Below are 26,082 nucleotides of genomic sequence, written 5' to 3'. Positions count from 1 at the left end.
CAAGCCACTATAACTCAAACGCGTTGTTTAAATTATATGATTTAACAAATAAGAGCAACCACTGTATTTCTATGGGACAGAATTCTTAAAAGTAAAATTGTTAGAACAAAGAATATACATATTTTATTTTTTATTTGTTTTTATTTTTTTAAGTTTATTTATTTACTTTGAGAAAGAGAGAGAGCGCACACAAGCAGGGAAGGGGCAGAGAGAGAGGGAGAGAGTCCCAAGTAGCCTCCGCACTGTCAGCACAGTGTGATGTGGGGCTTGAACTCACAAACTGTGAGATCATGATCTTAGCCAAAACCAAGAGTCAGGCACTTAACTGGCTGAGCCACCCAGGCGCCCCAGGATATATACATTAAAAAAAATACTTTTTAATGTTTATTTATTTTTGAGACAGAGAGAGATAGAGCATGAGCTGGAGAGGGGCAGGGAGAGACGGAGACACAGAATCCAAAGCAGGCTCCAAGCTCTGAGCTGTGAGCAGAGCCCAACATGGGGCTCGAACTCACCAACAGTAAAATCATGACCTGAACTGAAGTCAGACGTTTAACTGACTGAGGCACCCAGACACCCCAGGACATCCACATTTTAAATGTGGAAGCTGCGAAATAAATCTCCAAAGTTTATACTACTTTAAAATTCAAACAATAGCACATGAAATTATCCAATTTTTTATTCTGGCCAGTTCTTGATTTTCTGATTTTTTCCCCTCATTATGATGTTCATTAACTTTTTGCCAGATACAGTTCAAAAGCCTATGTCATTATTGTTATAATTCTCATTAATTTTAGAAAATCACTGCATTATTACAATTTTAGTAAACTGCATTTTTTAATTTATAAAACCCAATATATACACATTTTGTCATATTTTCCTTTGGGTTACTTGTTTTAAACAATAAAGAGAGACTTTGTATTTTAATAATATTGCCCATTTGTTTTATGTACCGTAAGAGGACTCCATTAGTGATTTGTTCGGCTTTTAACTTTTTTCAAGTGAGAATAATTTAATTATTTTGTAGTCTAATGCAACATTTTCAACATTCAATTTTCAAAAATTGAAATTTAACTAACAATTTTATTTTAAAATTACACCTACCTGTATCCCAATTAATTTTCCTTTTAAGTAGTTCAATTAACTTTATTCAAGAAATTTATTGGCAAAATATCAACCTAGCAATGACAAAGTTTTGAGGTGTCAAAGAAAAACTGGTGTATTTGATAAAAGAAAAGCCAATACTTTCTATCATAAGTAAATTTTTGTGGTAGCTTCAAAATAATCTTTAATATTTTACTCAGTAAATTTGAAAAGTACATAGATGATTAACATATTTCACTGGCATATAAGATAAACTTGCCTTATTTTATCAAAGCGATACAAAATGTCACTCAATGTTCCTCTCAATAACTTTTTCAGAGTGTTAGGATTTTTCCCCATAATAGACACCAAGGATTATTTTGCATATAATACTAGGAAATATATTCATCTCTGCCCAGTGTTTACTCTATGTATAGGCATTTCTTAGCATTTGCAGCCTGATATTAAGGAAGAACTGAGTATAAAAAGCACACAGCAAGTCTTGAAATATTAGGAAAGATTTCTGTGTTGGGGCGCCTGGGTGGCTCAGTCGGTTAAGCATCTGACTTTGGCTCAGGTCATGATCTCACGGTTCATGGGTTTGAGCTCCGCTCAGGCTCTGTGCTGACAGCTAGCTCCGAGCCTGGAGCCTGTCTTCAGATTCTGTGTCTCCCTCTCTCTCTGACCCTGTTCACGATGTCTCTTTCTCCCTCTCTCAAAAGTAAATAAAAAATTTAAAAAAGGATTTCTGTGAATTCTAAATTCTGAGATATTAGTAATTAATTCAAAATCATAAAATGCTGTATACTGAGATGCATGTTAAATAGTTTAGTATGAAACATAATCACAGGCAAGTAAAATTATCCAATATGTAGTCAAATATCTCATACATTTAATAGCATTGTGCGAGAAGTGTAACAATACTCATGTATTGCATTAAGGGATATGATTAGTTGAGGCATAAATCAGAAACCAAATCTCCCAAACAAAAGTTCTCCTAATCCAGTACCTAACCTAATATTGGGACAGAAATATCCCACCATAAAACTATAAATGTTGCAAACGGAGTCACTATCTCAAAGGTGGCCTCTCCCAGAGCCTTTGTCACCTGAGTTTTAAGAGCTCCTCAGCTATTTCCAAATCTGAAGTTTCATGTAAAATGAAATCTTAGGCAGTGATCTTGGAAGGATATTTCAGTTTCTTTTCATTCACTGAGGAGTCCCATCCCAACACTTGCTTCCATGTAATGAACCTGGCTCTGATTCCCACCAATACAGACTATTTTATTCTGCTACTGCCCAACAGGCCCCAAATCCCGGGCCACTCCATCCTGTTCCTGGACTCAAAGTAGGTCTGAAGCTTCAGCCTAACTCACCTGTTTGCATTTCTGCCCCATTTTTAGACCACAAAGATATATATTTTTATTTGTTTAGTTAATTAAAATATAGATATTTTTTTGTGTGTGATTTCTAAAATGTCTTCATGTAGGAAGCAGAGATAGAAGCAAATACTGGCCAGAATCCAGCAACAAGCCAACTTCAGTTCTTAACACATCTATTTCGTCAATTCTATTTATATGTGTATACAACTCAGGATATCCTCCTCAAGGAGAAGTTGTTCTCACATAAAAACAAACTTGAAAAAACTAGTAACCTGTACTCATTACATATTTTAAAACCAGAAGAGTTAGTGACAAGATATAAATTTAAAAGGAAATTCGTGTAAACATTTGAAAAGAAAAGGAGTCACGGTATTTGTTTAACAGAACAAAGTGGACTATGACACTGAGGAAGTAAGTTGTTAAGGACTTTTTTTTGACTAGTTAATTTTTTTAAAATTATTGGATGCATTATGTAAAAGTTTGTTGGATTACAAAGGCTGATTTATCAATCCTTCTTTTGTAGGTATATAGATCTATGTTTTTATACTTTTATGTTCATGATGTTGAATTTATTATACTTTTCTAAATATTGCATTTTTTTAGCCAAATATTGCATTTTATTTTTATCATCACCATTAGAGACACCTGGAGAAATTAGGAGGGATGAAAGTCAGGTAAGGAGAACATCGGAACCACAGATGTAAGCCAGGTAAAGCTTGATTAATTCTACAGTCGGTGTTAGACTAGTAGACTGTCCAATTCATGCCAGATGACCTTCCAACTATGTGTTCTGTGGTCTCCTCACAGTATTTTTTTTTCATGACTTCGTTGTGGTGTTCAATTACCCTAGAAAAGATACAATCTAAATCCTTTTGAAACTTCTAGGCCAAAATACCACAGAGTGATAAAAATATAGAGGTTCTAGACTTCTGATGAGAAATAGAATCTGTGACTTGTAGAAAATTCAGATTCACTTTATTTCAATCTGGTTGTGATTTGTCCTTGAACCTCTACTGGTTTGTAGAACAGTTTGCAATGGAATGCATGTATCTGCATGGGGATGGCCCAGAAATTTCCACAAGGCACTGGCTAATTAGCAGGACTTTCTGCTTAACCCTTTCCATGGTACCAATCTTGCAGCTAGAATAAGTCTGTTGATATTAAAACCAACGTGGACCTGGCAGCTGTAAACCAAAAGAGGAAACTTAGAATATAAATGAATATGTGACAAAAAACTGTTTTCTGGGTATCTGAATTTTCTTGAGCTTCCTCATAACAATTTCCTGTAAACTGCACAAGATGGTCTTATGAATCACAGTCTATCTATAATATTTCTTTCATCGACTAAATATACCATGTTATGTATCATATCAAGTTTTGCAGTATCCACACCCAGGTTCCCAGTATCTCAGATTGTATAACTGCACTTACCACTACAGAGTAAAACAGAAATTACATTTCTTTTTAATTAAGGAACATTGATTTTTTTTTCAAATTTTGATTATTTTTTTTCGATTTCATTACACAATGTTTTAAAATATTTTTTTATTTTAAACACATTTAACTTAAAAACAAACTCAAAATTTAGGATGAATATAGTGAGGGATACAATTGGGATTCCAAATTTAGTCTTTACCAAAGACAGTGCAGGCTTATGACACTTTGCACCCTCTTCTTACTTCCTCCTACCAATACTCTAGAAATTGAGATTTTACTATTAAGATAAATTAAAAGATCCTAAATACCCAGTAGTGCGATTCCTGGATCATATGATAGTTTTATTTTTAATTTTTTGAGGGACAACCATACTGTCTTTCACAGTGGCCGCATGCATGCATCATTTGCATTCCTATCAATAGTGTCCAAGAGTTCCTTTTTCTCCACATCTTTGCCAACACTATTTGTGTCTTATGTGTTTGTGTTTCTGCTCTTGTTGGATGAAGTGGTCTAAAGATGTCAGGTTTTTCCTGTTGATTGATGGTGTTGTTGAGCTCAACTATATCCTTAATGGTTTTTCTCTTCTGTACCTATCCATTTCTGAGAGAGAGGCATTCAGGTCTCCAACTATGATAATAGATTCACTTTTTCTCCTTGCACTTTCATTAGTTTTGGCTCACGTAGTTTGATGCTGTGTTGTTAGGTACATTCATGTTAAAGATTTTTATATATTCTTTAGTAGTTGATCCCTTTGTCATTATGTAATGTAACTTATTCCTGGTAACTTTTCCTTGCTTTGAAGTTTTCTCTGTCTGAAATTAATACAGCTACCACTGCTTTCCTTTGATTAGTGTTAGAATGGTATAATTTTCTCCATCCATTTACTTTTAATCTATATGTGTCTTTATATTTAAAGTGGGTTTCTTGTAGACAACGCAGAGTTAAATTTTGCTTTTGATCCATTCTGACAATCTCTCACTTTTAATTAGTACACTTAGGCCATAACATTCAACGTAATTACTGATATACTTGAATACTAGAAAGCATGTAGAAAGCATGGTTGTGACTGTGTAATTGTAACTCAATAGTAAATCATTGTACTTTGTTAAGACAGATAAAATGGAATCAAATGGAATGAGCTATTCAAGTTTTTCAAATATCCATTGTATTTATTACTGTTTTCTGTTTGTTGACCTTGTTCAATGCTCCTACTTCTGTCTTCCACTCTTTGTTTAACTTTTGTGGTTTTAATTTAGTACTTCATATAATTCCATAATTTGTCTATTCTTAGCATGTCACTTGTACTTTTTTATTTACATTTTTAGTGTTTGTCCCAGAGTTTGCATTATCTATACATATATATTTACAATTAAGAAGTTCACTTTGAAATAACATTATACAACTTTACAGGTAGTGTGAGTACCTTATAATAACAGATTAAACCTATTTTTCTCGCCTGTCTCGTATCATTGCTGTTATGCATTTCACTTATATGTAATTACACATAGAATTGCACATTATATATATATACGTATAGATTATGTATGCTTATGTATACATCTTGTGTGTGTATGTGTATATGTACACTAATATGTATATATATATAATACTAATATGTATATATATACATATACACACGTATAAAATATACACATAAACATACATAATCAAGTACTATTTCTATTATTATTTTGAACAAACTGTTATCTACTACATCAAAGAAGAATAAGAAAAACAGATTTTATTTTACTTTTACTTATTCACTCTTCAATTATCTGCCTTTCCTTTGTTGCTTGAGCTTATAACCTACATTGTTGTCCTTTTCTCTAAAGAACTTCTTTTAACATTTCTTTCAAGGCAGTCTACCTGCAACAAACTCCCTGATTTTTGTTTGTCTGAGAAGGTTTTTATTTCTTCATTTATAAAGGGTAAATTTGCAGGGTACAGAATTCTTGGTTGGTGGGTTTTTTCCTCTCAAACTTCTAAATATTTTTTATTTGCTCTTGCATTTGCATGGTTTCTGAAAAGTCAGATGTGATTCTTACCATTTTTCCTGTAGAGTTAAGATGTTTCTTTTTTCCTATGGCTTCTTTCAGGATTTTTCCTTGATTTTAAATTTTCTGTAGCTTGAAAATGTTCTTTCTAAGTACAATTTTATTTTTTAATGCTTATTTATTTATTTAGAGTAGACATGGAGGGACAGAGAGAGGGACATATAGAGAATCCCAAACAGGTTCCACTGCTTGGAGTGTAGGGCCCCTCTACGGGGCTTGAACTCACAATTCATGATATCATGACCTGATCGAAAATCAAGAGTCAGGTGCCTAACAGACTGAACCACTCAGGTGCCCCTAGGTATAATTTTCTTGGCATTTATTTTACTCTGTATATTCTGATCTTCCTGGTTCAGTGGTTTGATGACTGACATTAATTGGGGGAAATTCTAAGATTAGGTATTTCAAATATTCTTCTTTTCCTTTCTCACTCTCTTCTAATATTCCCACTATGTCCATGTTACACCTTTTGTTGTGTCCCACAGTTCTTGGATATTCTGTTCTATTTTTTTTTTCAGTCTCTGTTCTCTTTGTTTTTTAGTTTTCAAGGATCCTATTGAGATATTCTCAAGTTCAGATAGTCTTTCCTCATCCATGTCCATTCTAATAATAAGCCCATCAAAAGCATTTCCTATTTCTGTTACAGTTTTTGATCTCTAGGGTTTCTACTGACTCTTCATTAGGATTTGTATCTCCCCGCTTTCATTACCCATGTTTTCTTGCATGCTGTCTATTTCTGCAGTAGAGTTTTAGAATATTAACTATCATTGTTTTTAGTTCCCAGTCTGATCCCTCCAGTATACCAGCCATGTCTGATTCTGATGTTTACTCTGTCTCTTCAAATTATGTTTATTGTCTTTTGGTTTGCCTTGTATATTTTCTTGATGATTGGATGCAATATACTGGGTAAAAGGAAGTGCTATAAAAAAAAAGCCATTAATAATAAAGTGTTAAAATTAAGGGGAGGGAAACCTTCTATAGTCCTATGATTATGTCTTTGTCTTTTATGAGCCCAGGCCTCTGGACTGTGAACTTCAAAAGTTCTTCTGAGGGGCACTCAGTAGATTAGTGTCTGACTTCAGCTCAGGTCATGATCTCACGGTTTGTGAATTCATGACCCACATCAGGGCCTGTGCTGACAGTGCAGAGCCTTCTTGGGATTCTCTCTCTCTCTCCCTCTCTCTCTGCTCCTTCTTTGATCTCTCTTTCAAAATAAATAAATGAAACTTTTAAAAAAAGTTCTTCTAAGTCTTTTCCCCTGCATGTAGATGGAATAGGATGGCTAGCGTGGGTTGGAGTGGGCTATTTTCCTGTCCACTGTGGAAGGCTATTTTGGGCTGAAGCACAATCATTTCCTTTTCAAGGAAGTTAAACCAAAGTCCCATACATATCCTGAATTCAACTTAAAATTCAAGATTCCTGTTTGATATATAATCTTTTTATCATGCTCAGATATAGCGACTCTTATACTGACAGAGATGAGTGAAAAAGAAGACAGAGGCGAGTCTTATTAGCTCCCTACACACAGTGATGGAGCTCGAATAAAATAACATCAATAAAGCTTTTTTAATTCTCAATAACTGAGAAGATATAATACACAGGAGTCCTAGCAATGTTATCCATACAATGCTTGAATCCTATGCAAACGTCATTGCAAAGGCCTTCCCTGAGAAAGGGGAATAATTTTTTATTAATCTATACATTAGCTGTGGCACTAGGGGTGATCCTTTGGATTTTGACTCTGTATTATGGGTAGTTCTTCATTTACCTCTCATTGTCATGTCTAAAATAGGTGTTGTGGAATTTGCACTTGGAATTGGTAAGCATTTGCAGTTCCCTTCCTGAATATGTAAGTAATAAACAAATTTGTGTCCTGTCACATTCAGTTAAGGTTTTTTGAGTCCAAGGTGGCAATTTCTTGGCCATAGATTTCTTTCACTATTTCAGTGGGGTTCTTACTGCTTTTGATCAATTTCATGTGCCAAAAAATCCAAAATTATTTCCAAGACATTACTCTCAAACCTGGCTTAACGTGTTTTCTCCACCCAGTCCTTCCCTCCAGTCACTGGTAAATATTTTGAAGCTATCCAGAAAAAAGAAGAAAGGACCACTTTTTTTAATCTTGTGTTTCCCTTGAGACTGTATTTAACTGAGAGGTTTCATTTTCATTTGTGACTGAAAGCATTAATAAATCCTACTTCTTACTCTCTGAGATCTATAAGAAGGCAGTGTTTTCAATCATAAAAAAAAAAAAATGAAGAAGTAAATATGCCATCCTTACTCTCTTCCAACCTCTGATCTTCTGCTTTTGCTCCCCATTGGCCAAACACATCTCAGTTCCAGGGAGCACAAGACACCTTTGGTGTAGGGAAGCTGGCTGGGGCACACAGATGGAGAAGAATGAAAAGTGGATTTGGAGAGGCCAATAACAAATAACTAGAAAAGTCCTTATTTCTTATGTTTTCTTACATATGGATATCGAAAACTGTTTCCGTAATTCCAGTGTAGATCCTTCTTAAACTTCGTATCATTAGAGGAACACAAGAACGTTTAGCAACATGCTCCTTATTAAAGTTGATACAATTTTATAACCTTTCAATATATAATTACATTTCCTTTTAATCCTTTTAAAATTCACTATCAACCTCATAGTCATTCAATATTTTTAGTTTTGAAACCACAATTATAGTCACTTGAAATTCTAAAAATAATACCAAATGATATATCCAAAGTGATCTGATAAGGATTTTTTTTAAAGAAATAATTTTTTAAAAAGCATCTTGGTATTTCTCCCAAATAATATTGTTATTATTGATAGATATCATGTAGATATCGTGTAGTAAATATTAGTTATACAACTTATGTAAATATTTTATTAATGTTAAAATAGATCTTATATAAATGTGTATATATAATGTGTATATAATATAATATATATATATTAAACTTTTGTCTTATGTGGTTTTAACTTTAATAATGGTTTCTTGGCATTTCAAGGTTGCCAAGAAAATAGCTAGGAGAAACACCACTAATGCCAGTAATTTTTGTATATTTTATACATTACCAATTTGAAAAAAAATAAATATGTTATTATGGCCTTTATGGGGTATAGTATGAACTTATTTAGAGATTATAATAGGACACCAAGAAATTATAACAAATTATTAAACTGTTTGTTTCTATTGGTCCAGAAAACTCAAAAGTCCTTTGTGGGTTAAAAAAAAAAAAAAAAAGAAAATGTAGGGGTGCCTGAGTGGCTCAGTCAGTTAAGCATCACTTCGGCTCAGGTCACGACCTCACAGTTCCTGGGTTCGAGCCCCGCGTCGGGCTCTGTGCTGACAGCCAGCTCAGAGCCTGGAGCCTGCTTCAGATTCTGTATCTCCCTCTCTCTTTGACCCACCCCTGCTTATGCTGTCCTTCTCTCTCTCAGAAATAAATAAAACTTAAGAAAATATAAAAATATGATGCAGGATATATCAAAACTAATGTGTATTCAGATTTTGATTGGATTATAGAGTTGTTTGATAAAATGTATAAATAAAAATATTATTTTAAATACCATCATACAAATCCAACATAACTTCTTTCAAAATGAAAAGGTACATACATTTTTAATGCCTTGCTGTTACATGTTTCTGCTTTGTTTCAAATGTCATCCAACTCTATTAATAACAGTAAATAAATGGATACAGACAGATTGACTCAGAATAGTCAGTGGAAGAACAATAACAGTCTTCAAAAATGTTTAACTTTATTTCAGCACTTGCTTGCCGGTATTATTTTAGCCACTTCTAGTATCTTGCTGAGGATTGCTAAAAAAAAATTGTTAGCAATTTGTGAAAATGCCATCATGTTAATGCATACAGCTTTTTTCCTGTTCACATTTTGTAAAATAGCATACTTTATTTTTCTTTCGTAGACTGCCAAAATAAAATATGTCAGAGTTTTCCCTGTGTAAAAGCTTGGTATTATCATTTTTCCCTTGCAATTTTGTTGGTAATTCATTTTTTTAAAAGCAATAATGATAAAGTTTACTAAAGTTTTAACTTAAATGCTGAAAAGGTTTCAACAGGATTTGATGCCCACTTGAATAAGAAATTGCAATTTCCTCTTCATACATAGTTTAAGATCTACCTGGATATTTTTGCTTCCAAAAAATGCTTTGTTTTATAATATTTTATTATTCCCCTCTTGACAGCCTTGTCAAAATGATTAGATGTCATTTTTGAGGAATATCCATTCAACAATATTCAGTTAGCCATGCGTTTAGCAATAGTTTTGGAAAAGCCATTGCCTCACATTTCTCCCTAGTGCTATAGTTTAACAGATAACTTATACCAAGACCTTAGAATTCTACTATATACATAATATTTTATTTTTGCCTTTCAGTAATCTACTTTAATATGAAAGACAAAAATAAGAAGAAAACAAAGTGACACCATGGATTTTATTGGGGAAATAAGAAATATAGACTCCAGAGTTTGTCTGAAACATAAATTTAACCCAAAATGCTATCCTTTCATCTTGCAGATCTGTACAATAAAACACAGTTGTCAAAATGAGTATCCTGAAAAGTAAAGTTAAACACACACCACACACACACAGACACATACACACAGTCCTGAGTTATCAAAGATAAGAATCAGTTGATCACCACATTCTAGAAATAAAGGCCAGAAATTCAACCCCAAATAGATGAAGTAAAAGAAAGACTATTGTCATGGCAATGAGAAAGAATGAAATCTGACCATGTGTAGCAACATGGATGGAACTTGAGGGTGTTATGCTAAGGGAAATAAGTCAGGCAGAGAAGGACAAATACCATATGTTTGCACGTATAGGAGGATTAGGAGGAAGTTAACAGAGGACGATGCGGGAGAAGAAGGGGAAAAATAGTTGGGGAGAGGGAGGGAGGCAAACCATGAGAGACCCTTAAATGCTGAGAACAAACTGAGGGCTGAGGGGGTGGAGGGGAGGGAAAGGGGGATGATGGACATGGAGGAGGGCCCTTTTGGGATTGAGCACTGGGTGTTATATGGAAACCAACTTGACAAGAAACTCTTTAAGAAAAAAATTAAATAAACATTTTAAAAAAAGGAAAGACTATTGTCAATCAGTGAACAAATTGTCAGATTTGTCTGGTTTGGGGGCATATATCTTAGTTATAGATATGTATATACTTATACATTTTATATATATATATACATATATGTCTATAACTGAATATGATTATGTCAATACTAAATATGTGTCTGTGACTAAATACAGCTGAATAAAAACATATTATACATATTTATCTGTAACTGAAAATAACATAGTGCCATTTTTAAATGTGGTATCCAATGATTCTATTTCAGGCTACATAAAAGTCATGTAAGGCTAACTTTTTTTTTTTTTAATAAAGTGAAGAGTCTAAGAAGGTTTAACTTTGCAGCAATTTAATTGTTCAGATATTCACAATTCTTGTGATGCTGAGATCTGCTAAGCACCACAGGGCACCTCCATATCTCATGTGACAAATTAAATGATTTAGAATATACTTAATAAAATTTTCAGACAAAAAGTGACATAGAGAAAGAAATGCTTGACTCATCTAATAGTGAAAATTATTAAATAAAATAAAAATGAAAAATAAAGGAGAGATCAATAGTATGCTGCACACTATTTATCAAAGTTTGCAACTTTCTCACTGGTAGCAGTGAATTCTCAACTAATGTCAAATGGCCTCCCAATTAACCAAAGTGTATGTTGCAAATGATAGAGGTATTTAGCTATTAATGATGGAGCAAATGCATGCAGTTTGTCATAATTACACAGTACACTATGATTTGGGGATATGCTTTATTAATAATATATTAAAATGTTTAGTGTTTTAGTGTATAAATGCTTAATAGATAAATTAAAATAATTACTCAGTTCATGCATCAATTTCAGCATCCCTGAAGTACGTGAATGGGAGCTGTTGAAGATCATTTAAAAATGTAGTATGTATCTACTAATAATAAAAGGCTAATAAAAGTTTAGACTTTACTAGATATATTTAGGAAGCTAAGGAAAATCCATTAATATGGAACAAACTGATCAGAAGTAAGAATAAAGTAAATGAATCTGAGGAAAACAAGGAAAAATCATGAAAACAATATAATATTTCCTCTCATGGAGCTCATATACATTAAAGATAAAAGTATAAGCAAATGGTTAAAATTCAATAAGAAACAGTGTAATAGGTTTATTCATATATGCTATTTGAGTTGTAGTTTAAAATGATCTCTATCTTGGAGAAACCACGGAAAACATTGTAACATGATATTATTCTGCCTTAGTTATTAAGGATTAAAGGAAACTTTCAAATCCTATCTTTCCCTCAAATCTAGGTTCAAATTCCTTTATCATAACATATCAGATCCAGGGAAGCATAAGTAATATGTATCTCCTTTGAATGTCCCCCCAAACTACTTATTCTAGGTTACTCTTTGTTTGTATGCATATAAGTTACCCATATTACTAAATCAACTTATATTTGATTGCAGTTTGATTACTTTCTATATCTCCCTAAGCACCTACGTACTGCACTAAATGGCTATAGTCTATTTAGCAGAGGAAATACCAAGAGTCATTTTCATCAGGTAATGCCTAGGTTAAATAGCTGAAATATTTGAAGACTCTATTAAGTATCTGTAATCTCAGTATCTGATACTAGTCATAGGAAAATTACTGGAACACAGTTATGAGTTTCGTGCACATGATTGTGTGTTTGTGTGTGTGTGTGTGAGTGAGAGAGAGAGAGAGAGAGAGAGAGAGAAGGAGAGAGAGAGAGACTAGTACAAACTGATTGAAACACATAATATATTAGCAGCCACAGATTCTTATTAGAGGTAGAAGGTAATTTTTTAATTTTTTCTTTGTTTTTAGCTTAAGATCTGACATTGCATGACTTTATAAGCATTGTACAATACCTTAGTACAAAGAATATTTAAATAATTAATTTGTTGTGGTCTAAATGCAAATTTTATATTAACAGATGTTTAAATGCATTTAAAGGTGAAATTAAAGCTTAGATTTTTTATAATTGCTAGTCTTAGTTTTGTTCATAATGCCATGTCATAATTATGTTCCTTTTGGTTCCTACAAATTAATTTAGAGATGCGTCTTAAGTACGAATGATTGCTTGTCATATAATTGGAACTTGGCAAGGGAGGAGTTCCTATATTCTACATTAGAATGTCATCATGTATGGGGTATAAAAAAGCAAATGGAGAATTGGGGCAGAAAGTGGGATTGGCTCCTGGGATCAATTCTTTAACTTACAGTAAATGAGGCACTATTATAATTGCAAAATTATTAGCATCGAATCCTCCTGAAGATCAAGACAGATGAAGAAAGCAGAGGATGGGAGACAGATGAATGAATAAAGAAACCATGGAAAACTAAATGTGTGTGTGTGTGTGTATGTGTGTGTGTGTGTGCGTGTATTACAAATATATGTGTATATGTGTGTATATATACATAAATAAAATATATACATGTAAAACAGAAAGTAAAATGGTGGTTACTAGAATCTGGAGTTGGGGATGGGAGTTGGGAAAATAAAAGAGTAGGAGAAACTACTGATCAAAGGTCTTAAGGTAAAAACATTCTAGAAACATAAAGTACAGCATGGCACATATAGTTAATAATAATGTATCATATATTGGAAATTTGGTAGGACACTAACTCTCAAGGGTTCTCACACACACCAAAATAGGTAATTATGTGAGGAGGGTGTTAGGTAGCTGGATTGTGGTAACTGTTACACAATATGGACATCTATCAAAATAATATGTTGTGCACCTTAAACATATCTATTTTTATTAACAAAAATAAATAAGTAAAACATTTTTAAGAAAAACTTTTAATGTGGCGGGGGTTGGAGAGAAATGGTAAGTTTTCTGAAATGGCCACTAAGTAATAAACATTTTTTTGTTGTTTTTCTTGGAATTACACCTGCCAATATGAGAATCTTTGAATATAAAAATAAGAAAATTAAAAATTATTTTCCCCTAAATGAATAAAAGATATTTTTCATCTATATTTACTTTAAGGATATATAAAGAAAACAACATATTATTATTGCTAGAATAAAATGTCAAGAAAGAGGTTGAAAATTAATGTGACCCAGTAGTGTGTTTCCATTTTTGCATGTTTATTTGTGCTGTATTGTATAAACCTGGTGTTGTAAAGTACAGTGGATCATTGCGATTAGCATGCACACTACACCTTGGAACCTAACAAACTGTGGTTGTTCTCTGCACCTTGTCACCCCAAGGCGTAATGTTTCATAAACATGGTGTCCTCCTGGGGACCTACAAGGGAAACTGTCTTGAGCAGTACTGTGGCTTTTGTCTGTATTTTCTACTTACCACCTCTGTCATACTCTTAAATTCAAAAGAAGAGCAACTTATTCTCCTGGGACTCCAATGAGATGAAAATGTTGCTGCATTGCTGAAATAAACTAACTCCCCCCGCCCTTCATTTGTCTTTGCACTGAGCTTCTTTCCTTTTCTGAATTTTCCATTCTCATTTCCTGCATGAGGTCTATGCACTGACATTCTTACCATCTGTTACACATCTTATTTCTACTAGAGATAACTTAATTGTATTTACAGCCAATAACTTCTATATATCTCTTCCAATTCTTTCTTTTTCTCCTTTTTTTTTTTCTTTCTAATGTCCATATTCACCTAAAAAATCACTGTCAGGAACAGAGCCATTTCATACAGAACTGTTGAAATTTTTTTGTTTGTTTGTTTGTTTGTTTGTTTGTTTTTAACTTTAAATAAAGGGGAAAAAAACATTTCTGGAGCTTCTGTTTGTGAACTCTGAATTACATTTAAGTTCAGTAGCTCCAATTTCACTGAGGCATGCATGGCATGAAATTCTTTGTTACCTTCTAGTACAGAATCCTGAGAAAATCCTGAGAAAATTTAGCTGCTCAGGGTTTGTTTGTTTTTTTGTTGTTGTTGTTAAAATGCTAACTTGTTAAAACATCCCCAAATCTTTCACTTGCACACAACCTTAGCATTTATTACTGCCCTGGGGATGGCATTAGTATAAAGGAAACATTAGTATAAATTTGTTAAAACTCATTGAACCTTTTTTTTTGAACCACAATTTAACTATATTTTAAATTTCGTATGTCTGAAGTATTCTCCTTATATTTCATCTTGAGGGAATAAGGATGAATTTTAAAGATAGACTTGGGGGAAAATTTTATTTTATTTTGAACTGACAAACCTGTAAAAATGTGTGTAAAGTCTGATTAGATATACATATACATATATATACATACACACATATGCATATTCACATACCCTGGGGTCATTAAGATGTTCAGGAATTCACTAACGATCTGAATAAGTTATAATACTAAAAGAAATACTTGGTATTTCAATTTAGTTTTTTTCTATATTTGGATATACTCTGAAATCAATGTATATGCATTTGGAAAAATACACTCAGGTCCAACTGTTTCTCATTATCGTCATGGTCATGACCTTGTTCTGAGTCACCATCACCTTGCACATGTTTAGAGATAATCATATGAATGTTCTCCCTAATTCTCTTCTTATTTCCATACAGTCTCAAAATAATGATCTTTAAAATGCTCCTTTGGAGGTGCCTGAGTGGCTCATTCAGTTAAACATCCAACTTTAGCTCCGGTCATAATATCGCCAACCGTGAGTTCAAGCCCCAGATTGAGCTCTGTGCTGACAGCTCAGAACCTGGAGCCTGCTTCAGATTCTGTCTCTGTCTCTCCCTGCCCTTCCTCACTCACACTCTATCTCTATCTGCCTCTCAAAAATGAATAAATGTTTAAAAATTTAAAAATTAAAATAAAGAATAAAATAAATAAATAAACAAATAAACAAACAAATAAATAATAAAATAAAATAAAATGCTCCTTTGTCTTAAACCATCCAATGGCTTCCATGTCACACAGAGGAAAACTCTAATATAAGTTCCTACGTGGCCCTATGTGACAAGGATTGTTGTTAACTCTCTAACCCATCCTGCTAATCTTTCTCTCTACTACAATCATACTAGCCTCCTTGTTGTTTCCTCAAATTCCAGCATGTTCCTTTCTTAAGATCTTTGTCCAAAATACTTTTTCACCATATAAGTACTTGGACGGCTGTGCATCTTTATTCAGTTTTTGTTTAAATTTACTTTTTATTGAGTATTGCCCCGAACACTCTGTTTTACATCCAACTATTCTTTACTACACTCCTAATGCCTTTCCTTTTTGGCTTTTCTCCCCTATAATAATTAATTTGCGTGTGTTGTTTATTTGTCATTAACTGTCTCTCCACCATATGGGGAAACTCCAAGAGGCAGGAGCCTTTGTTTTGTTGACTTATGTATCGCAACTGCTGAGAACACTGCCTGGTAGATGGTAGGAGGTCTATACATATTTGGTAAGTGATTGTATCTTTGTGTTACACTTGGTGCAGCACTTACATCAAAATATTAAGCTGTTTTTCTGTTTGTTTCTCCCACTTTTTTCTCTCACTGATCCATCAAGGGCTTTTTTTCCCCTTTAATTCACCATGAATAAGAAAGATAGCTATAGAGATACATATGGCTGAATGTTCTCTTGTAGGAAACCAGGTGAGACTATTTTATACAAGAGTAGAAAGAAAATGGAAAAAACCTTAACAAATGTGAGAGAGAAGAGAAGATGAAAGGTCAAGAGTGAGAAGCTACCATCAAAAATGACCAGGGAGAGAGGACAGAAAGCTTATTGTGCAAGCCATTTTCAGGTGTGCAGTGAACTTCTTCTAGTTGGTATTTGTGACAACTTAACCTTCATCCTCCACTGTCCTGAAAGGAAATATGTTTCTTGAATATTTATGACTGACACTGAGACTTAAAGAAGGAAAATTTCCTCTACTCTCCTAACTCACCCAAACAAGAAGATGGGAATTCCATAGTATGGAAACAAAGGACCCATCACCACAGTTACATGATTTAATCCCACTTATCTTTAACTACTGGGAAAATACTATGCTATCATTAGACTTACCTGGGGAGATTGAGGATCTACAAGTATAAAACATACCTAAACTTGTGAAAATAGTGACAGAAAAAGCAAGTCACATGGTTGGAGAGGAAAAATAATTGTTTTATAAGAATCCAATGGGAAATACATCATATAGTAATTACTAAATATTATTTCTGGTTATCTTCATATGCCCTTGAATGTGTTCATTTAGTGAACTATAGAATATACAAGTATCAAATGTTGACCTATGGTTATAAAAAGACAAGATAGAGACCCCTCATGGAAAAATAAAACTAGCTTTCCTTATCTAAAAAATACTAAAGTTACGAAAGCAAGTCCCACAGGGTCAAAAAACAAAACAATGGGATTAATAATATCTCCTAGATTGTAAAGGAATCACATGTTTAGATCAATGATCCATTCCAGAGGGAAGATACACAGTTAAAAGATGATAACTCCCAAATGAGTGAGGGTCATATCAAACATAACAAACATTCAACTACTCCTCTCCAAACCAAAATTTAAAGTAGGTTTACTTGCACATTTGCCAAATTGGATATGTTTTTGATTTTTCACAGCTGAGCTAGGACTATCAAGTTCAGTGTACTCAGAGTGCCACATGACTAGAGGATTGATGAGATCAGTTTCCTCAGGCCTGTAAACCTATGTGTACCTTTATCACCATCAAGTGAAACTTCTTCTTTCAAATACTTTTCTGAAATTAGAAGTGTAGAACTGGACCACGGACACGATGATAACCATTCTACAAGACATTTAAATGGACTGTTAGGGTCCATCTTGAGGCTGAAACTCACTCAGCAGTTTTCCAAAAGGTATTTATTGCCTCTTGATGTTAAAATCACAAGATTTATTTTCCTTTCAACCCAGAGGCTATTAACATCCGAGACAATGAATGCTCTTAACCAATATGCTACACTTCCTCTCAGTTGATTAAAATCTTTTCCCCTCAGACACAGCTGCCCTCACAGGTCTGTGGACCAGTGTTTCAGGACTCTGCAGCACAAGGAAGGGTTTTCCTCTCTCAGAATGTCTTCTGCCTTCATATATGCAGTGTGTGTGTGTGTACACATATAATTGTACCTAGAATACCTGAAAGGTTCCATTTATTATAACAGTCTTTGAAAAGAAATGATAAAAATAAGAAATTTTATTAACAGGGAATGATTACAGGGGCGCTGGGTGGCTCAGTCAGTTAAACATCCATCCCACTTCAGCTCAGGTCATGATCTCACAGACTGTGAGTTCAAGCCCCATGTTGGGCTCTGTGCTGACAGCTCAGAGCCTGGAGCCTGCTTTGGAATCTGTCTCCCTCTGTCTCTGTCCTACCCCACTTGCACTCTGTCTCTCTTTCACTCAAAAAATAAGCATAGAAAAAATTTTAATAGGTAATGATTACATATGTTATACTCCATGCATATTATGCATTATAATTCAGCAATTGAAAATGTTAGCTATAGTGATATCTACTATATAATATGGATATATATATGCATGTATAAATTGATATGCATATGCATGTACACATGCATAATTGTAAACACGTATGTGTGTGGGTATATATAAGTACACGTGTAAGCCTGGAGAAAGATATGAATTTATGCCCACCAGACTTCTTAAATTGCTTATTCTGTAATATGCATGGCATTGGGGTGGTGGATAAGAGTAGGGCTCAGTAAGGGCTGTAGAAAAATTAACTTTTTCTTCATAAAAGTTTGGATTTTAGTAATTTATTATATGTATTAATATTAATATATAAGATGGTGATAATATTAAGAATTTCTTATAAGATTAATAATATAAATAAATGTATTAGAGAATACTTGATTCACAATTTGCTAAAGCTGTTTCACTTATCAAACTTTCATTAAAGTAGCCAAAATAAATGATTGCAAATGAATAATGCTTCTACAGAAAAATTGAGCAGATCTAATACACTCTATAAATGTTTTCAGCTTATTGACTCTTTAAAACTGGCATTTTATTTGTGTTACACATTATGTTCTCCATGGTTCTGATATTCTAGTGCTTTTATACTCAAAGGCAAGATTATTAAATGAGAGAGTTTACGTATAAACTCTACAATATTTTTATGGATGTTGAATCTGTGAAGATTTTAAATATACTTTCTTTTTTTGTTTCAAAATGGAACATTTTTGTGTGAACCAAAATGGGTATTTCTCAAACAATTTATTTTACTGAAAGTAAATATAAGCTAATATAATCCACATGAGTTCTAATAAAGCTTCCATTATAGTTAACAAAAGTTGTCTACTCAATTTAAAATCATACTAATCACTGGATGTCATAAGAACATTTTTTTTTTTTTTTCTCTCTTGGAAGAGCCAGTCATGAAAAAGTGAGTAGGAAGTCAATACCTGAACTGGAAAATTAGTTGAATATTGAAATCAAAGTCAGGTAACATACTTATGAAGTCCATTTTATCTAGAAGTCTTAATAGTAATTTTGAATTTGCTTTTTCACTTGTGTCCACATATTAGCTGATCATAAGTGAATGGTTCCACACTGATGTGAATGACAGCCATAAGTTCATAAGATTTTATCTAAAAATGTAATAAATTGACTATAAAATATCTTTGATAAATAGTATTCAGTTGTTTCCCTGTGCATTTAGAATGGATGTATTTTCATTGACTTTATATAGATTTGAGAAATGTATTCTTAAAGCATTTTTTAAGTGTTAGCTTAAAATATGTATATAACCTAAAAGACAGTGCCTGGAACATAGTAAACATTAGAGAAATACTTTGCAGTTATAAACTCATATAATTAATAGAACTCTTAACCATCATATTACATAGGATCTTGCTTGAATGAATTTAAATGAAGACCTAATTTTTGCTGGCCTTTCAATTAGAACCTTTCCATATAGCAGTCATATTTATTCAGGTTCAACAAAATATCGATTGAGCCATCATATCTATTTTCATTGAAAGCACTATATTATTTCCTAACCATGAAGAAAGATTCGGGGGAGCTCATTTAAATCCTACCAAGTGTCCCTTCTATGCAAACGCCATGACAATAAATTCTTAAATTAGGTGCTCAAAACTCTGTAATCTCCTCATTAATTGTTTGCAATTGGTTGTCCACATGTAGCCTAATGGCGATGATCAGCATTCATTAATCTTGGCAAGGATAAAACAACTAGGCAGCCATCAGATCTTAAGAGGCAGTGCCTCTTCACACAATCTTTTCATCCTTCTTCCCAGCATTGCTCATCAGGCCTTTGAGGGTATACGTTTGTGATATAACTGAGAGACTGTTTCATAGCCACATGAGAGGGATGGCCACACCTTTCCTAATTTGAGCTAAAAGACCATGCACCTTATTTATATTTATTATAAATTTATTATAAGTTTATAATAAAACCAAAATTTTATGTTTGATTGGTGTTTTTATTTGGAAGATGTGCATATACATTTCTTATTTTGGTAGTAGTTTCTCAAGGATGAGTAGTATAGAAGTAAGAGTACTAAAAATGATTTTTATTTTTCCTCTCTAGTAATCTAATCTTTATCTTCTCATGCAAGTCGTTTATACCAATAATATTTTTTGGTTCATCATCCATAATACACCTTTTGTGATCTTATGAAAATAAGTCTTACAAAATGCAGATGTCTTACATGTAGTCTCCATTATAATATTAAATTATAAAAACCAAATATTTAAAACACGTCTTAAGCTTGCCTCTATTTCTCAGTTTTTTGTTTGAAATAGAAAAAAATGAATAGAATTTTTTACCCAATTTTGCCATTTAACCAAGAATCCATTCAGAAAATTTGAAGTAAAAATTAGCATATGGCATCAGAAAAGATAATCTAAGAGAAGGTGGCCCAAGATGGTAGCATAGGAAGAGCCCATGTCAATGAACACACTAAATCTACAACTACATATAGAATAATTTCTGTTGAAAAAGAACTGAAAACTAACTAAACAGCTTCCTGCACAACAATGTCATAAAAGGACCACATAAAGACATGTGGGAGAAGCAGAGATTTGATCTTAAGAAAAACCCCACCCTTGGGTGGAAACACAATAGGGAGACATTTCATGGTGCTGGAGTCTGTCTCTCAGGAGCAAGAGGTTTATTCCCTACATTGAGAAATTCAACCATTAGAATCTAACCAGAGACATGAGGTTCCAAAGATGTCTGGGTTTGGAAACCAATAAGGCTAATGGCTGGAGGAGCTGAGGGCAGTAGGGATCTGAGATCTTCTTTTTTTGAAGAGGCTTAAGAACAAGACTCGTTATTCCTGGGAACCAGAAAAAAGGTAGCAATTTGAGAGGTGACTGGATTATATGTAAAGGTGATATAACTTCTAATCTTAAACCATCTGTTGGAGGGTCAAAGATTAGTTTGGCTTTTTCTTGGGGACATAGGTGCTGCAGAGAACCATCTGATGCACTCTGATCTTGCTAGTACAAGTACACATGGACAGACATGACCATGCTGAAGCCACAGGTGTGTACTGTGCCCAGCACTTATCCTAGGCCTCACTAACACTTGTGGGCAAGTGCCATCCACATAGGGAATGTGTCTTGATTCCCTGACTCTGGTGGCCAGAGGGACTTATACATCTGGGTCCCCCAGGACTGTAAATATTGGAAAGATGGTTTTAAGCAACATACCACAGCTAGGGCAGTATGCAGGCAACAGACTGATACACAACCTCAGTGTACTCATGAAAAAGGTCCATATCTGAGGTGCCTGGGTGGCTCAGTCGGTTAAGTGTCCGACTTCAGCTCAGGTCATGATACATGGTTTATGGGTTCAAGCCCCACGTCGGGCTCCCATATCATGGTCTTGGAGCTTCAACCCAAGATACAGGCTTCAGGTTTTCACACATCTAAGAGCTACAGAGATGTTTTCATGGAATTCAGGCAGGGAGAAACCATCTGCACACATTTCCTTGGCCTCACCACAGCTCACTGGTATCTCCCAGAAAGAGTATACTCATACTCAGCTGAAGCCCTAAATCTTGCCAACTGTTTTCCAGGGAATACCTCCAGATTTCCTGGTCTGGAAGTCAGCAGCATCTACAGTTATGGTCCCACAGGTCTGCATATATTTGCATACTTTCTAAGCTGCTGTTTGAGGTATGGTTTCCAATCAGCCTAGTCCAGGTGCTGACTGAGATCACTCCCTTTGGAACACTGACAGGTCCTGGCACACCCTTAACAACTGGGATCTATCAAGAGTCAATAGGACAATCCTGAAAGTTCCATAGGCAACCTAGAGCTAGGGGAAGGTTGAGCAGTAGGGATTGCCTCCTACAAAAGGACACAACCCTCAAGACTGGGAGAGGCAGTTCTTTCACATAATACCTAGAAGCAAACACAGAGAGCCAAGCAAAATGAAGAAACAGGAACACTTCAAACAAGACAAAATCTCAGAAAAAGACCTCAATGAAACAGAGATAAGTAATCTACATGATAAAGAGTTTAAAGTAACAGTCATAAAGATGTTCACCCAACTTGGGACAAAACATGGTGAGAACTTCAACAAAGAGAAAATATAAGTACAAGATAGAAGTCACAGAGCTAAAGAGTACAATAATTTAACTGAAAAATACATTAGTGGGGTTCAATAGCAGACTAGATGACACAGAAGAACAGATCATTAACATGGAAGATAGGGAAGTGGAACTCACCCAAACAGAGGAACAAAAAGATACATAGATGATAGATAGATAGATAGATAGATAGATAGATAGATAGATAGATGATAGATAGATAGATAGATAGATAGATAGATAGATAGATAGATAGAGTGGCTTAAGAAACCATGGATCAACATCAAGTGGAATAGCATTGGCGTTTTATAGATTCCAGACGGAGAAGAGACACCTAAGAGGGAAGAAAGCTTACCTGAAGAAATAATGGCTGAAAATTTCCCTATCCTGGGGAAGGAAACAGCATCTAGGCCCAGGAAATACAGAAAGTTCCAAATGAGTTGAACCCAAAGAGATCTACGCCATAACACAATATAATTAAAATGTCAAAAGTTAAAGAGAATATATTAAAAGCAGCCAGAGGAAAACAGCTTCTTACTTGCAAGAAAATCTCTGTAAGACTACCAACTGATTTCTTACAGCAGAACATTTGCAGATCAGAAGGGAGTGGTATGAGATATTCAAAGTGATAAAAGGAAAAAACTCAACCAAGAGTATTCTACCTGGGAAGATCATCATTAAGAATTGAAAGAGAAATAAAGAATTTCCCACACAAGCATATCTTTAGTTTGTGCTGTCAGTCACTCCAACGGAGACCAGACACTGTGTCAAAACTCACATATGGTGCAATTACAGACAGAATTTCTCAGGCTTTGGAAAATATATAGTGAAATATTATGATTGCTTTGTCATGGAGAATACCAGAATGTTGACTGATCTCTCCCTCCGTCCTTTTCAAATCTGTTCTCTCCATCTTCCACACTTCCTATTTATCTGTGCATGTGGCTTTGTGAAGACTGTATTTCACAATTGGCCTTGCAAGTAATGTTGACCACGTGACAAATTTCTTACCAGTAGAATGAGAGTGGATGTGATGTGTGCAATTTCTAAACCACTTAGATACTCATTCATCTCTACCCTGCTTTCTACCAATTGGAATTTAGGCATGGCAATCCATACCAAAGCTTTGGCTACGCAAAAGACACAACATTCTAGGATGGCAGAGCAAAAAACAGAAGGAATAATGGAGAATTTCTTACCTACCCCAGAAAACTCATTTATTTCCATACTGTTGTGTGAGGAATAAAAAGATGTTTATCTTATTTTAACAAGATATCTTTGAAAATCTGTTTCAGTACCTCAGCCTTAGGTCTTCTTTACCAATACAGAGATTGATGCAACTTAAGCTTAAAGTCCTTAACAACAATCACAATAGCTAGGTAACTGGTCAAAGAGATTTATATCTGGATATGATTAAAACAAATGCATTTTTTATTATTATTCCATAGAATAAGAAATAAGAAGTTGGTTACTTCAGCAATAAAACATCATCCCTTTAGAATGGTAATATGTGTGTCCACAGACCACAAATAGATAAACCCTGCCTTAAATCTTTTTATTAATTAGATAATACAAACTGGATATACAATATTAAATATTGTATTGAGTATATAATAATTATTGTATCTAATATCTAATATTGTATATCCAGTTAATATTAGTTTGAATCTGATAATACAAACTTATACTCAACTGAAAATGTATAACTTATCAATAGTCACTTATATTTTTAATATTTTTGCATGTACAAAACATTTAATTTCAAAATTTTACCTATCATATTTTCCTTTGATTTTTGGTATAACTCATCAAGATAATTTTTAAAAAAAATTAATGTTTATTTATTCTTGAGAGATAGAGACAGCATGAGCAAGGGAAGGACAAAGAGAGAGGGAGAGACAGAATCTGAAGCAGGTTCCAAGCTCTGAGCTGTCAGCACAAAGCCTGATGTGGGGCTTGAACCCATGAACTGCGAGATCATGACCTGAGCCAAAGTCAGACACTTAACTGACTGAGCCACCCAGGCATCCCAAGATAATGTTTTTAATACACAGCTTCCTTTCTAAATTATACTATATCATATTGACAGCCTTTATTGAGTCATGATGAGTTGTTTAAATTTGAAAATTATGTTTTCATCTTAATAGTTAACATTATTAACTTCCTATAATTACTTGTTTTCTGTTTTTCTTTAGTTTGCTTTTGTTTTGTGTAACATTTTCTCAAAAGTTAAGGTGGTTTTAAGTTTTTTTCTATGCCTTCTTGTAAGAATTATTTTCCAGATATTATATGGCATCTCCTGCTAACTGAACATCAAAATCTTCTGCTCTGAGTGGACAGATTGAATACATTTCCCAGCCTCTGTTTGGGAAATGTAAAAATTATTGTTTCCTTCTTTCAGTTATTTACTGAGGCAAAATTTGTTCATTTGTGTCTCATCATGATGTCTTGTTTTTAACTGCGTGTCTTCCTAGAAGCCCACTTCCTTATCACTATGCTCATTCTATCATGACACTTGAAAAGGATACAGTCCTTCATATGATTCTTCTTTCCCTGAGAATCTGGGTCCCTACAGGACCCTTTGTTTTCTTTCTCTTTCCCATCTTTCATATATTTCTGCCCGAGTTCAGTTTTATCCTCATGTCTGGAGCTCTGATAGGAAGACACTTAAAAAAAAAATAACTCCCAAGAGGATTTCTGCTAAAGTTTAGGAGCTCCCATTACCTCCAGTAGGGTCTATGAGTCATCACCACCCACTACCTGTCAAATCTGTGGAAATTTCAGTATGTGGGTGGGAACCCTGACTTCTAGCAGTGTCACAGATGATAACATTTGATTTATTACACCGGTTTGGTCATTTCACTAGAAAATTGATGAAAGAAAAAAAGGTGTCAGTTATTTGGGATTAGAATACTATATTGAATTTGAAAGCCACAATTCTATACTAAATAGTTAAGTGGTACTGGAATTACAGATAAATAAGTAACCATATTAATCGATAAAGTCTTACAAAAGACTACAGAATTACAATGTTGAGTAGTCACATAAATTCTGTTATCATTTGGTCTTTCACTTCCAAGTGAATATTTGCATTTTAAGCCAGGGCCAGGCAGCACAAAAAAGCAAAAAAAAAAAAAAAAAAAAAAGAGAGAGAGAGAGAGAGAGAGGGAGAGGGAGTGAGAGCGGGAGAGAGAATGCCACAACAGTTGTTGTAGAAGGGCTAGTAAGAAGAAGATTTAAGGATGCAAGGTGTAGAAGTTGGTTAAAAAAAAGAGGATATTTCTTTATCCAAAGAGAAATTAATAATTTTCTAGAAGTCAGCTATTGCATTCAGTGTTAGAAACTATTTAGTCTTCTGAGATAAAGTCTTCATATGGTTTACAAGGTAAAGAAAATTATTCTGTGAAGAAAGAAATTTTCTTCACAGGTAAAGATAATAAGAGAACTGGCATTTTATTATGAATCCTGGCAAATATCAATAATCAGACAGACTTCCCCCATCAATGAATAAGTCAGAGATTATTCAAAGCA

The 26,082-nt window shown here is 34.0% G+C and overlaps 1 protein-coding gene across 1 annotated transcript in view; it reads left to right on the top strand.

Moving 5' to 3' along the window:
* LOC144225308 (uncharacterized) overlaps nucleotides 1–26,082 on the top strand; it is a 318,671-nt gene that overhangs the window by 151,605 nt on the left and 140,984 nt on the right. The gene's annotated exons all lie outside the window — the stretch shown is intronic.

This window comes from Crocuta crocuta, unplaced genomic scaffold (assembly GCF_008692635.1).
Source record: "Crocuta crocuta isolate KB4526 unplaced genomic scaffold, BGI_CrCroc_1.0 scaffold378, whole genome shotgun sequence".
Classification (NCBI taxonomy): domain Eukaryota; kingdom Metazoa; phylum Chordata; class Mammalia; order Carnivora; family Hyaenidae; genus Crocuta; species Crocuta crocuta.
Note: the sequence above shows the minus strand (reverse complement) of the source record. Positions and strands in the feature narration are given on the sequence as shown.